Source organism: Neomonachus schauinslandi, chromosome 2 (assembly GCF_002201575.2).
Source record: "Neomonachus schauinslandi chromosome 2, ASM220157v2, whole genome shotgun sequence".
Taxonomy (NCBI): Eukaryota; Metazoa; Chordata; class Mammalia; order Carnivora; family Phocidae; genus Neomonachus; species Neomonachus schauinslandi.
This window is the reverse complement of record NC_058404.1, coordinates 160,905,372-160,922,359: the sequence shown is the minus strand read 5'-3', so window position 1 is coordinate 160,922,359 and position 16,988 is coordinate 160,905,372.

Genomic DNA, 16,988 nt, shown 5'->3' with positions numbered 1-16,988 from the left:
AAAAAATGGGCAGAAATGCATACAGCAAAGTGGGGATTGGGAGAAGGAAAGTGGGTGCTGTGGGATGAGTCACACCCCAATCTAGACAGGCCCAGACAGCTTCTCTGAAAGCAGGCTCAGAACTGACCTCTGAGTGGAGCCTGGGCAGCCTCGGAACATTCTACCATTTCCACGGGCAGGAGTGCCATACCCACTGTCATCAGAAAGACTAGCAGCAAGGAGCAGCTCAGTTTCTTGCCTTTGTACCATTTATTTATTTATTTTTAAGATTTTATTTATTTATTTGAGAGAGAGAGTATGAGCAGAGGGAGGGGCAGAGGGGGAGGGAGAGAGAATCTCATGCAGACTCCCCACTGAGCGCAGAGCCAGAGGCGGGGTTGATCCCACACCCCTGAGATCATGACCTGAGCCGCGATCCAGAGTCCCATGCTTAACCTACTGAGTCACCCTGGTGCCATGCCTTTATTCCATTTCTTGATCGAGGGTGGTCGGGGTGATGGAGAGCAGGAGAATGTAGACCAGAGACATCAGACCTAAGTCCAGGTCGCCTGCGCTTGACTGGAAGGGCCATCAAAGCATATTCCTTCATTTACTCATTCAAAGTCCTGCTGATGGAGCAGGTTAGTCTATTCTCATTACTTATAATTAAATTATTGATTGAGTAGCTACCACATATCTACCTCAGCTCACTCTTTTTAATTTGGGTGTTAACTTGCCCAGGGAATACCTCTAAGGAAGATGCCAATAACTGCTTAGCAGCTTGTTTAGGATCCTTTTCCTTTTCTTCCAAGTTATTTTAAAATGCAACAGTTGGGAAAGCTATCAAGCATTTTAAAATTATTATTGGGTGTTTCTTACAACTTGCCTGAGGTGGCAACATTTATGGGGATCTCCCTAACTTCCAGTGGCTCTCCAAATGCACCTTAGGACTGTCATTTTCATTTTGATGGAACTCAGAGAAAAATATTGATCCTAAGGGGGGTACAAATGGTGGAGAGATAGATATTATGAAAATGTAAATGTTCCATTTTACATTATTAATGTAGACAGCTAAAGAGCCATGCTGCAGCAAACACACCTTTTAGAGTGTCTTAAGTTTGTGCCAACAGCAGGGGGTAAAGGGGAGAGTGGGCATCCCTGACCCTCTAGTCATCCATTCCCAGTGCATTCCAGCTTCATACGTGGTCCCAAGTCATCCAGGATGGAGCAGTGTTACAGGGGATCTCCTTCATTCCCCTCAGTTTCTCTGACCATCTGACTTTCCCGTCTCCTTAAGCAAGATGGTTGGGGTAGGTCAGGTGGTTGACTTCATCAGCCAAATGACCCAGGTCTGGGGGCTAGGATTCTAGGAGTATGGGGTGGGGTTGGGTTGGATGCGGGAGACCCTAACAAGCCTGGTAGCACATACTGGATCCCTAAGCACAGCACTGCTTCATTTATGGGGATCGCTGCCGCTTCCTAAACTAGCCTCTTCTACCATGATGAACATCCCAGACTTGGTCGCCATTGACATCTTTCATGAGATGATTTCCTCAGAGTGGGTATTTACTTTCTCAAATGCCAAACCTTTAAAGCTCAGATAATTTCTTAACAGTTTTCCATTGGAGGCACCATAAAAGTATTCTCTAAAGTGGATAGCAGGGGCACTTGGGTGCCTCAGTCAGTTAAGCGTCCACCTTCGGCTCAGGTTCTGATCCCAGGGTCCTGGGATCGAGTCCTGCCCTGGGCTCCCTGCTCAGTGGGGGAGTCTGCTTTTCCCTCTCCCTGTTCGGGCTCTCTCTCTCTCTAATAAATAAATAAAATCTTTAAAGTGGATAGCAAAAGCCTTAAATATTTGACTCAGTGACTTAAGGATCTGGGAAAAGATTCTAAGTAGGGTATTTATCTCTACATTGATAGAGAAAAAAAATCAGGATCAAACTAGTTATCTATCAGTAGAAGATTGGTTAAATAAGTTATGATGTATCCATATGATGAAATATTATAGAGCCACTAAAATTGTCATAGAGTCATATTTATGGACATACAAATATGTTCAGAAATACTAAGTGAAAAACAAAATGCAAAATAGCACACACAGTATGATGATAATAAAAGCTACCATTTATTGCATGCTTACTGTGTGCCAGGCATTGTACTATATGCTTTTCCTGCATTATCCTAAACAACCCTTATAATAGTCCAAGTAGGAGGTATGTTTTTCATTTCCAAGATAAGAAAACTGAGGCTGGAGGAAATTCCAGTGCTCCCTGCTATAGACTGAATGTTTGTATCTCCTCAAATTCTTACGTTGAAATCTAATTCCCATTGTGATGGTATTTGGAGGTGGGGCCTTGGGAAGGTGGTTAGATTATGAGGGCAGAGCCCCTATAAAAAATAGTGCCCTCTACTGGGTATTTACCCCAAAGATACAAAAGTAGGGATCCGAAAGGGTACGTGCACCCCGATGTTTATAGCAGCAATGTCCACAATAGCCAAACTGTGGAAAGAGCCAAAATGTCCATCAACAGATGAATGGATAAAGAAGATGTAGTATATATACACAGAGGAATATTATGTAGCCATCAAAAGGAATGAAATCTTGCCATTTGCAACAATGTGGATGGAACTGGAGAGTTATGCTGAGCAAAATAAGTCAATCAGAGAAAGACATGTATCATATGACCTCACTGATATGAGGAATTCTTAATCTCAGGAAACAAACTGAGGGTTGCTGGAGTGGGGGGTGGGGTGGGAGGGATGGGGTGACTGGGTGATAGACACTGGGGAGGGTATGTGCTCTGGTAAGTGCTGTGAATTGTGCAAGACTGTTGAATCTCAGATCTGTACCTCTGAAACAAATAATGCAATATATGTTAAGAAAAAAAAAAAAGAAGAAGATAGCAGGAGGGGAAGAATGAAGGGGGGGAAATCGGAGGGGTAGACGAACCATGAGAGATGATGGACTCTGAAAAACAAACTGAGGGTTCTAGAGGGGAGGGGGGTGGGAGGAGGGGTTAGCCTGGTGATGGGTATTAAAGAGGGCACGTTCTGCATGGAGCACTGGGTGTTATGCACAAACAATGAATCATGGATCACTACATCAAAAACTAATGATGTAATGTATGGTGATTAACATAACAATAAAAAAGAAAAAAAAATAGTGCCCTTACAAGACCCCAGAGAATTGCCATGTCCCTTCTGCCACATGAGGTCATTGCAGTAAGACGTCTGTGAACCAGGAAGGGAGCTCTCACCTGATACTGAATCTGCTAGAGCGCTGATCTGGGACTGCCCAGCCTCTAGAGAAATAAATGTCTGTGTTCGAGCCACTTACTCTATGGTTTTCTGTTGTGGCAGCCTGAATTGACAGAGACGCTTGTTCAAGGTCACATGCAAAGCTGGGATTCAAGCTCTGATTCTCACAGTCTGTTTTTTGGCTTAAAATACACACATGCTCAAAGAGACAGAGGGACATCTGAAAAGATAACACAATGTTCACGGTAGTTAATTCAGGATGGTGGGATCACAGATGGTTTTAATTTTCTTCCTTTTGCCTATTTGTATATTCTAATTTATCTTTAGTGCACAGGTATTCTTTCTTTCTCTCCTCTCCTTCCTCCCTTCCTCCTTTCTCTCTTTCTTTCTTTTTCTTTCTCTCTTTCTCTCCTTCATTCTTCTATTCAACAAGTATTTATGGAAAACTCTCTGCATTCCGGGTACTGTTCTAGCCCTGGAAATAGAGTGGGGAACAAACAAAAATCCTTGCTCACAGGGAGCTTACCTTCTAATGGAGGGAGGCAGACATTTAACCAAATAAATAAGTAAAGTTCACGGTGAATTTGAATGTGCCAAGTGCAGTGGGAAAAATAAAACAGGGAAGGGACACAGGGCGTGCCAGCGCAGGGGGCTATGATTGTGACTCAGAGTGGGTCAGCGTTGGCCTGCCTGAGGACGTTAACACTTGAGCTAAAACTTGAGAGGAGGGAAGGTGGCGGCCACACGGAGAAGTGGGGAGAGAGTGGGAGGAGGTCATGGAGCAGCCGTGGGTCTGACCTGACCTGGCAGCTGGGGGCTCTTCACCCCCCTGTCCTTGCCTGTATGCCCTGCCCAGCGTTCCCAGGTGGGAGCCCTATCAGGGATGGAGCCACGAGAGCACGAGGAGTTGAGAACACCTGCGTGGTACGTGAGACTGAACCTTATTAAGGTCTCCATAGAGAATTTAAGATTCTGGTGGGCGGATGCACAGAGCTGCTTATGCTGTGGTGCCCGAGATGAGCCTGGTGAGTTCCCCTGCTTATTAACTCCTGCCAGCCTGGAGTAGCTGCCTCTCACGTGGGTCTCTCCCTGCCCTCTGCGCCCAGGGCCGGTTTTGCACCCGGGAACTGCCCGAGTTTCTGAACCAACACAGGTGTTCTAGGCAGAGGGAGCAAGGGTAGGACCTCCAGACAAGAATCTACCTGGAGGTCTAACCCAGAGGCTAGTGTGGCTGGAGGGCCGGGAGGAAGGCAGGAGGAGGATGAGAGGTCAGAGGTGTATCAGGGGTCATAAGGACTGCTTACTTAGCCTTGGGGAGACTAGGATTCTTCCAAACACGATGGAGAGCAGAGTGAGTGTTTTTGGCAGGGAGATGACATGAACTGACTTATTTTAACAGGATAACTCTGGCTACTGTGTGGGGAATACCTAGGGGGGAGGAGGCCAGAATAGAATCAGAACAGTGAGGAGGCTGCTGAAATCATCTGGGCAAGAGAGATAATGGTGTGGTCTTGGCAAGGCTTTTCCAGCATGGCGCCATTGGTATTTTAGGGCTGGTAATTCTGTTTCTTTTTAAGTTTTTATTTTAATTCCAGTTGGTTGACATACAGTGTTACGTTAGTTTCAGGTGTATAATATAGTGATTCAACAATGCCATTCGTAGGGGTGATTATTCTGTGTTGTGGGGGGCTGTTCTGTGCGTTGGTGGATGGTTAGCAGCATCCCTGGTCTCTACCCACTAGATGCCAGTAGTGCCCTCTCGGCTGTGACATTGGAAAGTGCCTGTGGATATTGCCAAATGTTCACTAGGAGGTGAAATTAGCAAATGTGGTTGAAGGTCACTGAAGAACCAGGCTGATAGCTGTGGGGATGTGAGAAATGGTCGGATTCAGGACTTGTGGAGTTTATATGTGTCAAATGAGAGAGAGGACTCAAGGCTGAACCCAAGGTGTTTGACCTGGGCAACTGGAAGAGGGGAGCTGCCACTGACTGACATGGGGAAGACCATTGGTGAAACAAGTTTGAGGGCAGGGCTGTCTGGAGCTCACATAAGGTCTGGACTCAAGTAGATGTCTTACTAATTGCTTATATAATTTTAGAAGAGGCAGAAAGGAGTTAATAGTTAAGATCACCAAGGTATTAAATGGTGTTACAATGACCAAACAAAACGGAGGTATTGCCAAGAGGTCTGAGGACCTTGAGGTCAGAGTCTTATTCCAGGAGGTCATGCATTCTCAGGTTTGAGACTTAGAGTCAAGAGTATCTTAACTCAGTGAGGGTTAGTGGTTACTCACATGTTGGATTTCTTTGTTTGGGAAGGTCACCAGGGTGTATCTCTGGACCTTTAAAATCAAAACAATGGGCTAGAGCTAAGCCTCTGATCTCCAAAGATTTGGGTCAATATTGAATTATTTATTAATGTGCATTGGCTACAATTATTCAGTGTTTGATTCTACCCCATCAAAGAGGATGGCATGGTTCAGAAAAGAGCCTGGCATGTGAATGAATACCTTGCATATTTGATTTACACACTGAAAAAAAAAAATTTTTTTTTCTCTGGCTGCAAAAATTCCATTGTGCTTTACCTTCAGTTCTTTGGCTATAGCCCGAGCTGAAAAGTATTTTGCTACAGCACAGCTATATATAGAAACTTCTTATCTGTCTGAACAGATAAACAACCCCAGGAAGTTTGGAATATGTTGCTAAGACTGTTCTCTTGGTTTATTTGTCACAGATTTTCTTGCCATTCTGCAAGGGATGTATTGCTTTCTTTCTATTTGGTAGGTCATCTTGTCATCTTCAATATTCCTCTCTTCCTAAACTTTGGCAGAAGCTCTTCTTACCTCACTGTTGAAGAAATTGCCTAAAATAAAATGGCGCCCTGTTTTCCAGTGAATGAGCAGATCCTTCAATGTCTGGGAAGATAGCAAAATGGCTCTAATTCAGAATGGAGGTGGCAGAGGAAAAGGGTCAGGAGGGTGGGAGAGGAAAAGCTCTGACTTAAAATTAATGAAAATTCTGAGCTAAAGACTTTTGTTTTTACCTTATTTCTTTTAAGTAAATACAATGACAAGAACTAAGTTAATAAAAATTCTTTAAGCAGAAGTCCTACTGGAATGCACTTTAATAAGTATAAAAAATATATAATGTATGCACATTATTGCTAAAGTACTTTTTAAAAATAGCCTGAAAAGAGACTTTCCTTAAGACTTTCCATATTATTAACTAAATTGGTATATTTAAAAAATTGCAATTTCACAAAGTCTGCATTAGTGGGTAACAATTAGTGAGGATGATGTTCCCTTACAGGGCTTGCCCACTTGCCTGACTAATGTGATCCCTGTGGCAGGTTGATGATGTTTAAGTATAAGTTAGGGTTAAGAATAATAGAAATAATCATAAAGGGGTTTTTTAGATTACATTTTTTTCAAATTCATGCAATATGCCCATGAACTCATTTTACCTTTAAACTAAGCATCTCTCTGTTTTGTTTTGTTTTGTTTTTTTTCATCTGTTCTTAAAGAAACACAAGTGGAAGTGCCTGCAATATATTTAGGGTCTAAGAACTGGAATCTTTATTTTCTTCACATCCTTAGCAAAACCACCACTGAACATTTCCCCATTTCTTTTTTAAGATTTTATTTATTTATTTGAGAGAGAGAGAATGAGAGACAGCGAGCACGAGAGGGAAGAGGGTCAGAGGGAGAAGCAGACCCCCAGCCGAGCAGGGAGCCCGATGTGGGACTCGATCCCAGGACTCCAGGATCATGACCCGAGCCGAAGGCAGTTGCTTAAGCACTGAGCCACCTAGGCGCCCCAGAACATTTCCCTATTTCCCCCAAACTAAATGTTTATGGACATTTAGGAGGCTTCTAGAATCTGTTCAACAAAACTTTCTGTAATGATGGAAATGTTCTATATTTGCTTTGTCCAATATGGTGACCACTAGCCATATGGGGCTTTTGAGCACTTGAAATATGACTAGTGCTGATTACTGAATTTTAAATTTAAATTGATTTTAATTTTAACAGCCACATGTGCATAGTGACTACCATATTGGACAGTTCAGCTTCTAGACATATTGGACAGCTTTAGCTTCTGTACTAAAGAAATAGAATTCTGTATAACTTGAGATCATCCCATTCCTCTCTCCTGTCTCTTTGTCATCTTTCTCTCCTTCCTTCCATTAAATTTGCTCTGAATACCTACCACATGCTAGCTCTGCGGCTGGTACCAAGGAGTAGTCATTAAAGACATGTCTCCGCCCTTAAGGAATCAACAAAGGTTGGAACGACAGTGACAAGTTGTAGGAAAAGCAGGTGTGTGGTCAGGGCCCAGTGAGCAGGCAGGTATGGATCTCTTCCTCAAATATCCATATTACAGGGACTCATTTTTGTTAAATCTCAATTTTAAAAATGTTGAATATTCATCAAAATATGTATCAAAAGTAGCCCAGTAGGATTTATCAAGAAAGATGAATGAAGCATGCATGACTTTTGTATCTGGGGATGTGGATTGAGAGGAACCATAAAGAAACAGAGAAATGGGAATAAGAGGACCTGGGGGTTAGTCAGAGTGGGAATGAGAAGGGGAGGCTCTGGCAAGAGGCATAGTGTGGTAGTTTCAAATGAGTGAGAATGGCAAAGGCCAGGGAAGAGCTGATACGAGAAAGCCTCAGAGCATGAAGATGGGGGAATCTGGAGGGATGCAGGAGTGCCTGGGTTATCGTTTGTCTCTGCTTAGGATTTATGCTTGGAAAACTAGCCAGGAAGGGCTTTCTTTGGCTCTTTTGCACATATAGTTGCCAAGAGAAGGTTCTGGTTGGACCCTGAATAGCTGGAAAATAAAATAGAGGCTAGCAACATGCTGGCCAGCCAGGCAGAAGGAAGCCTGGATCATGTTCATTATTGAAACATACTTCTGGCTCCAACTACAATTAACTATATAACTTCTACATCTCTATTTTGAACCTCTCCATCCCTCACTCTATGCTTTCCCATGCCAGCCTCCTTTCAGATTATCAGAGCTCTAAGTTCCCTCTCACTTTTGAGCTTCCACACATTATACATGTTATATATCCAATAGGTTTTTACTGAGCACTATATACATATAGTTCCTACCTCAGGATTCCAGTGCTTTCCTCGTTCCTTATATGCCAGTGACTCTGAGTGTGATGTTTCCAGTGTCATCTCTGAGGAGAACAAGTGAACTATTCTGCCTTGGGCACATATTAATGGAATGAGGGAATAAAAAGAAAAGACCTGGATTCTTGTGACTAAGTTAAAGCAGGCATTACTCAGTACTTGAGTGATAGCAATGGAAGAGGTGGGAGGTCTAAGACAATAAATGTCATGTTGAAGTTTTGCTAGTCATCATTCATTCATTCTATTCTTGCATTCATTTATTCATTCAACTAATATCTGTTTAAGAACTTAATATGAAAGTAATATGGACACAGTAGGGAAAAAGACTTATGATGTGTTGGAGGAGATAAATGTTAAGCAAATAATTATAAAAACAAAAGAATTGATTTAAATTTTTGATGTAAGCTCTGAAGGGAAATTATAGGGTGTGTTATAGAGAATTTGACCTAAGCTGGAAATCATGGAAGGATTCTCTGAGGAGGTGACATGTTAGTTGAATAGTTGGAGAAGAATATTTTTTTTATTATTATTATTTTTTTATTGTGTTATGTTAGTCACCAGGAGAAGAATACTTTTTAAGTAGAGGAAACAATGCACAAAACTTCTCCTTCCTGGCCCCCTTTGCAACTGGCATTATGTAGCCATTTACTTAATTTTCTTTACAAGTCCTTTTCTCTATCTAGACTGTCTGCCCCAAGAGATCAGGAGCTGTATTGGTCTTCATTATGGTAGCACATTCAATATTCAGCTCAATGCCTGTCACATTCAGGTGCTCAGTAAAAACCTATTGGAAATATAACATGTATAATGTGTAGAAGCTCAGAAGTGAAAAAGAATTTGGAGCTCCATGAATCTGAAAGGAGGATGGCATGGGAAAGCATAGAGTAAGGGAAGGAGACATTCAAAATAGCGATGTAGAAGTTATCCTGGGCCTTGTGGGTTACGTGGAGGGATTTGGGCTCTGTCCTAAAAGCAATGAGAAACTACTGAAAGATATTAAGTAAAGAAGTGATGGGGGTGCCTGGATGGCTCAGTCGTTAAGCGTCTGCCTTTGGCTCAGGTCATGGTCCCAGGGTCCTGGGATCGAGCCCCACATCGGGCTCCCTGCTCTGTGGGAAGCCTGCTTCTCCCTCTCCCACTCCCCCTGCTTGTGTTCCCTCTCTCGCTGTGTCTCTCTCTGTCAAATAAATAAATAAAATCTTTAAAAAGGAAAAAAAGAAGAAGTTATGGAAACTGTGGTGAGCATAGCATAATGCATAAACTTGTTAAGTCACTATGTTATGACTTAACAATTCTCAGTTTTTCAGATTTTCAGTTTAAAAATATTATTCTGGCTGCTGTATGAAAAGTATATTGGAAAGGAGCAAGAGTGGACACATGAAGATTAATTAGGATGCTTATGTAGTGGTCCAGGTGAAACATGATGGTGTCTTAGGGAGATGGAGAGATGTGGAGGTATAAAAGAGGTCAACTAAAAGACAAATAACCCAATTGAAAAATGGTCAAAGGATCCGAATAGACCTTTCTTCAAAGAAAATATGCAAATGGCCAATAAACACATGAAAAGATGCTCCATATCATTAGGGATATGCAAATCAAAACTGCAATGAGATACCACTTCACAATTGCTACAATGGCTCGAATAAAAAAGAGATAATAATAGGTGTTCATGATTATATGGAGAAATCGGAAATCTCATACACTACTGATGAGAATATAAAAAATTCCTCAAAAAGTTAGAGTTATAATATCACCCAGAAATTCCACTCTTAAGTACAGACTCAAGAGAAATGAAATCACACGTTCACACAAAAAGTTGTACACAAATGTTTATAACTACATTATCCATAACAGTAAAAAATGATAACAACCCAAATGTCCATCAATTGATGAATAGATAAATAAAATATAGGGAGTAATCATCATGGTGAAATAAGAGTTTTCTAATGTCTTGCTTCCAAAGAACCCTGATTTAAACAAGCACCTACAGGAGAGAGAGGCTTTGTGGAAGTCCAGAAGCCCAACAGAGAAGTTCTAGCACACCTGATGCAAAGATCATTCAACATTCCCAAATTATTACAGGTGATACAACACATTAATCCAATGAAAGACAATCATATGGTCATCATGATAGATGGAGAAAAAGTATTTGAAAAATTTATTTCATGTTAAAGACTTGAATGGTGACTATAGTTAACACTATATTGTATATCTAAAAGTTGCTACCAGAGTAGATCTTAAAAGTTCCCATCATAAGAAAAACAAACTGTAACTATGTGTGGTGATGGATGTTAACTAGACTCATTGTGGTGATCATTTCACAGGATATACATATATCAAAATCATTATGTTGTACACCTGAAACTAATATAATATTATATGTCAATTATATCTCAGTAAAAACTCTTAAAATATTGGGTATAGAATGTAAATAATAAAGGCCATATGTGATAAACTCAGAGCTAACATCATACTCAATGGTGAAATGTTGAAAGCTTTTCCTTTAAGATCCAAAACAAGACAAGTGTGCCCTCTCACGACTCCCACTCCACATAGTACTAGAAATCCTAACCAAAGCAATTAAGCAAGAAATAGCAATAAAAAGCATCCAAATCAGAAAGGAAGAAGTAAAATTGTCTCTGTTTGCAGATGATATGATCTTATATAGGGAAAACCCTAAAGATTACACACAGACACACACATACACACACACACGAACCTATTAGAACTACTCAACAAATTCAATAAAATTGCAGGATACAAAACATACAAAGGTCAGTTGCATTTTTATCACTAACAACAAAATATCAGAAAAAGAAATAAAACAATCCATTTACAATAGCTTCAAGAACAGTAGAATACTTAGGAATAAATTTAACTAAGGAGGTGAAATCTATACACTGAAAACTATTAGGCTTTGATAAAAGAAATTGAAGGAGACACAAATAAATGGAAAGATATGTTCATGGATCAAAGAATCAATATCATTAAAATGTCCATACCACCCAAAGCAAGCTATAGATTCAATCCAATTCTTATAAAAATTCCAATGGCATTTTTCACAGAAATTGAAAAAACAGTCCTAAAATTCATGTGGAATCACAGAAGACCCCAAATAGCCAAAACAATCCTGGTAAAGAAAAATAAAGCTGGAGACAATACACTTCTTGATTTTTTTTTTTTTTTTTAAAGATTTTATTTATTTGACAGAGAGAGACACAGTAAGAGAGGGAACACAAGCAGGGGGAGTGGGAGAGGGAGAAGCAGGCCTCCCACGGAGCAGGGAGCCCGATGCAGGCTCGATCCCTGGACCCCGGGATCATGACCTGAGCCCAAGGCAGATGCTTAACGACTGAGCCACCCAGGCGCCCCACACTTCCTGATTTTAAACTATGTCACAAAGCTGTAGTAATTAAAACAGTATAGCACTGGCATGAAAATAGACACATAGACCAATGCAGCAGAATCTAGAGCCCAGAAATCAACCCATGCATATATGATCAACTAATAATTGACAAGGGAGCCAAGAATCCTCAATAGGGAAATGTAATTTCTTCAATACATTGTGGTGGGAAAATTGGATATATGCATGCAAAAGAAGGAAATTAGACCCCTATCTTACCTTGCTCATAAAAATTAAGTTAGTGGATTAAAGACTTAAATGCAAGAACTAAACCATAAAACTTCTAGAAGAAAACATAAGGGATAAATCTCCTTGATATTGGCTTGGCAATGATTTTTCAGTTATGACACCAAAAGCACAAGCAACAAAAGCAAAACTCAGCAAGTGGCACAACATCAAGCCAAAAGGCTTCTGCAGGGCAAAAGAAACAATAAAATGAAAGGCAACCTGTGGAATGGGAGAAAATATTTTCAAACCATCTATTTGATAAGGGGTTAATATCCAAATTATATAAGGAACTCCTACAACTCCATACCAATAAAAAAACCCCAAATAATTCAATCTAGATATGGGGAAAGGACCTGACAGACATTTTTCTAAAGAAGACCTATAAATGGGCAACAAGTACATGAAAAGATGTTCAACATCACTAATTATCAGGGAAATACAAATCAAGACTACAAAGAAAAAATCACCTCACATCTGTTAGAAGAGCTATAATTAAAAAGATAAGAGGGACGCCTGGGTGGCTCTGTTGGTTAAGTGTCTGCCTTTGGCTCAGTTCATGATCCCAGGGTTCTGGGATCAAGCCCTGTGTCAGGCTCCCTGCTCAACGGGGAGTCTGCTTCTCCCTCTGCTCCTCCCCCGCCTGCCCCCCACTCATACTCTTTCTCTCTGTCAAATAAATAAAATCTTGAAAGAAAAAATAAAGAGATAACAAGTGCTGGCCAGACTGTGGGGAAGGGGGAACCCTGATGCACTGTGTTGGGAATGTAAATTGGTGCAGCTACTATAGAAAGTCGTATCGAGTTTCCTCAAAAAATTAAAAATAGAACCACCATATCATCCAGCAATCCCACTTCTGGATATATGTGCAAAGGGAATGGAATCACTGTCTGAAGAGACCTCTGCATCCCCATGTTCATTGAAACATTATTCACAATAACCAAGACATGGAAACAACCTAAGTGTCCACTGATGGATGAATGGGTAAGGAAAATGTGGTATATATGTGTACATGGAATACTACTAGTCAACCATAAAAAGAAGGAAATCCTCCCATTTTCAACAACATGGATGGACCTGGAGGGCATTATGCCAGGTGAAATAAGTCAGCCAAGGAAAGACAAGTGCTGTGATTTCACTTATATATAGAATCTAAGAAAGAAAACGGCAACAGAAGAGGGCACAGGAAGCAGAGATGGGCAAGTATGGAAGAGAAAACATAAGTAATAAATCTGGATGCTCTGAGAGTTTGTCTCTAAGAGCCCCAGCAAAGTGGTTCCCCACACACGGCCTCTAATTTGGGCATGGAAGTTCGAGGTTGTGAGGAAGTCCCTTGAATAGCTACAGCTTGGTCCATTGAGGGGAACAATTCTGAACTTTCCCGGAAGCACTTCAACTTTAAAGACCCTCTTATCTGCCATGTCATTAGGGCACCAGCATGGTAGCCATTAGATTAATTTAATAGACTTTTATATAGCATTTATCAACATTCATATAGCAGAGATACTATACGGAAATGCCAGCAGACGATGTACAAAACATATAACTAGTGAGAATGAGATCTGTGGGAAACATCAAGGAGTTGAAGGCTCCTGATACATGTTAAATAATAATAGCTTCCCCCAGGGTCCCAATGACATGCAAATGAGAGGATCTTTAAAGTTTAAGTGCCCCCAATGAAGAAGCTGGATGGTTTTGTCCCCAGAGTGAACAATCAGAAAAGGGACAAAGTAGTTTTAGGCAGACTCATGGATTAAAGAGAAATGCCTTAAAAAAAAAGGGAGAGAGAGAGAAATACCTTTCTATGACTGGCACCTGTGATAAACTTCTTTTGATCAATCCCTTTCTGTCCTGAGGCCTGGGGATGTTTACATGACTTGAGAGGGGCTAGGGAAAAGTTAGGGGCTCCCAGAGTGGAGAATGAAAATTTCTGGGACTTAAGTTTAAGTGGTCCAAGCCCATGTTCATTGTAGCATTATTCACAATAGCCAAGACATGGAAACAACCTAAGTGTCTAAAGATGGGTGAATGGACAAGGAAACTGGGTAAATAGCAGAGATGTCTGCAGGTACCAACAGTGGGTACAAAGAGAAGAAAGGCTGGAAGGAGCCAACAAAAGTTGAATGAAGCTAATTTAGGATGCGAAGGCCCACAGCAGGAGTAAGAAGGGGGACATGTGAAGGCTTGTGAATGGAGGCCAGTTGGATGGGACCATTCAGAATTTTAGGACCTGCCTGGCAAGAAGTTGAGACTGGTTAGTTCAGGTTTGAAGAACAAAACAGAAAAGGTCTATTCCCTCAGCAGCTAGAGAATCATTGGTTCTTGAAGATGTCTCAAGGACCTTCTAGTTAAACTTGAGGTCCATTATGGTGACATGTCCCAGAACTATCAGTGGCAGGAATCCAGGTCTAGGTCCCAACTCTGGTTGCTCTTATCCTGGGATGGGGGGGGGGGGGCGGTGATGAGCCCTTGTCCAGATGAGTAAGTGTTGGATTCAAGGGTGAGTCAACAGCAGGCCCAGCTGACTATAGACCCAGGCCACGTGTTCCAACAGCTTTATTGATGATAAGGGTTATTCTCATCTTCATCTGCTCAACTGGGAATTATCTGAACGTGGATGAGGAGGAGGACGGGTGTCATTTCTTGGGCTCCCTAAAACCATAAATCTGTTGTATGGACCCCGAACCATGACGTATTGACAAGGATGAACCTTTGAAGAGCAAACTAGCATGTGGAAAGTGGGGCTTCTGAAGTAGTCTTGCTTTTGGGTAAGACGTAAGCTCAGTGAGGGTGGGGCCCTTAGGATTTCTCTCTGGGTGGGGTAGTGCTCTTAATGAAACTACTCACAGGGAGTGGCTGGTTTTGTTCTGACAGGGCCTCTTTAGTCCAGTATACTGAGTGCTGCCACTTGCCTGAAACTTCACAGGTAATGCTCGGCATAGGCACTGGTTTGCAGGCAAGGCTGTGTCAGAGATTAGATCATTTTAGACATGAGCAGGCAGAACAATATTTGCTGCCTTTATTGTGTTTCTCAGCTGTGTCTGCAGGCAGAGACTGCAATCTGGGGGGAAAAGAAAGAAAATAATCTGTTTCACGCATGCTACAGAACACTAATATATGAGATTATAGTTTAAATTGTTAGTGTCAGACCTAGGAGACAATGTGACTTAAGACACCCCCAAATCTGCTAACTGCCTACAGGGCCCCAGGAGGGAACCGGAGTAGTTACCCACAATTATCTGGCTTGTCTGTTGACTCCTAATACATGGTTTCATATTGACTCTGGATTTACTGATTATATAAGCTCTGACCATGGTTGTAGATGGCTTTATCCACACAAGGTGATAAACAGATACCCTCCCCCACCCAAAAAAAGAAGAATCCTTGTAAAGGGAATGTGTCATGCTCTTGAGATGAGGCAGAGAAACAATTACATAACATTCTTGCATACTCTTAGTCCAAGAGAACAATTATAAGGACCTATGCCTGGTACTTTCTGACTCTAGAATATCAGATTGCTCTGGAAATCAAGGAAGAACTAGAGTAGCATGAAAAATATGCTTCATTCTTACCAGGACGGGGATATAGGAAGAATGAAAGTGAGATACAGGAGAGCAGGCTGATAAAGCTGGAGAAAGAGAAAGTTTTCCTTAAGAGAAAGGTTGGTATATTTTCAGAAGAAGACCACGAAGCCTGAGATAGAGAAACAGGAAGAGGAGGTGCATATAGGTAATGACTTTAGGAAGTTAGGCAGCAGGAGATGTTTTAGTTGTCGTAAGATCTGAAAATCTGGATTGGGGATCCATGAAATCTAACAGATGAAGAGAGGCAAGAGAAGTTAACAGAATGGCTTCCCCAGAAGTAGCTAAGATCCAGAAAAACAGAGAGAAGCAGCCCTTAGAGATGTTGATGGAGTCCAGAGTAAGAGCTGTTAGGGAGACACCCTTGGAGACTTTAAGTTAATATTCCATAATATGGGGATAGATTTGAGAAGGACTGAGTAAACAAACCAGCATAAAACACTGTAGTACTGGGATGTATTAATGATGAATATAAGGAAGCTTGTAGGTTTTTGCCCGCTACCTGGGGATTCCTGACCAATAAAAATATAGAATTATGACATTAAAGGAAGACTGAGCAAAGATGCAGTCCACCAGGCAGAGGCAGGCAGGCCTGGGTTTGATGTTAGTTTGATGGGGGTGTATCTCCCAGGGGATTATCCTACTCAGAGAGTGACAATGAACAAGACTTGAACAATGCCTGTTTTTGTCAGTCTTATAACTCATTGACTTTATGTCTCCTACTATGGAAGAACAGAACAAATGTGAGCAATATGTTAGCAAAAACAGCAGACACCATGGGAGAGAGAAGGGAAGGAGGACATCTGAATCTGGCAAATGTGTTAGGTCTTTGCAGGAGAGAGGAAAGGGGATCAGCTCTAGAAGGAGATTAAACTCTTAGAAACTCACTTTTCTGAGAGACACAGGGGAATCACAGAGGGAAATGGAGCACTGCTGTACATCCCCCTGCTGCAAGTAAAGACAGAGCAGAGAGCACCAGTCCCTGCAGCCTGAAACCATCCAAACCTGAGGAAAACTGCGTCCTGAGGAGCACGTGGCAGAGGTTTGAGTCCTCACTAGCTGCCCCAGGGCATACGTTCTGGACTCAGCCAGGGCGTGTTCACTTCAGGGACCTGCCAAGGGTGGTTCTTCACTGGAAGCAGACATGAAGGTGTGGGGTGCAATTCCCCAAGAAGGAGGTTCTACCAAGTGTCCCATTCTGATTGCCTTCGAGATGGTCAAAGCACCACTGTGGCTCAGTACAGTCTGTTCACAGTTCCAAGAGAATCTGGGGGCCAATGTCCCTAACAGCCTCCACTCTGTTCATGACAGATGTGACACACAGGACTCAAAAAGCAACGGATGCTCAGAGGTTTTGTATGTGCTGCAAGGAAAAGAAAGGCCTCATATAAAATCCGC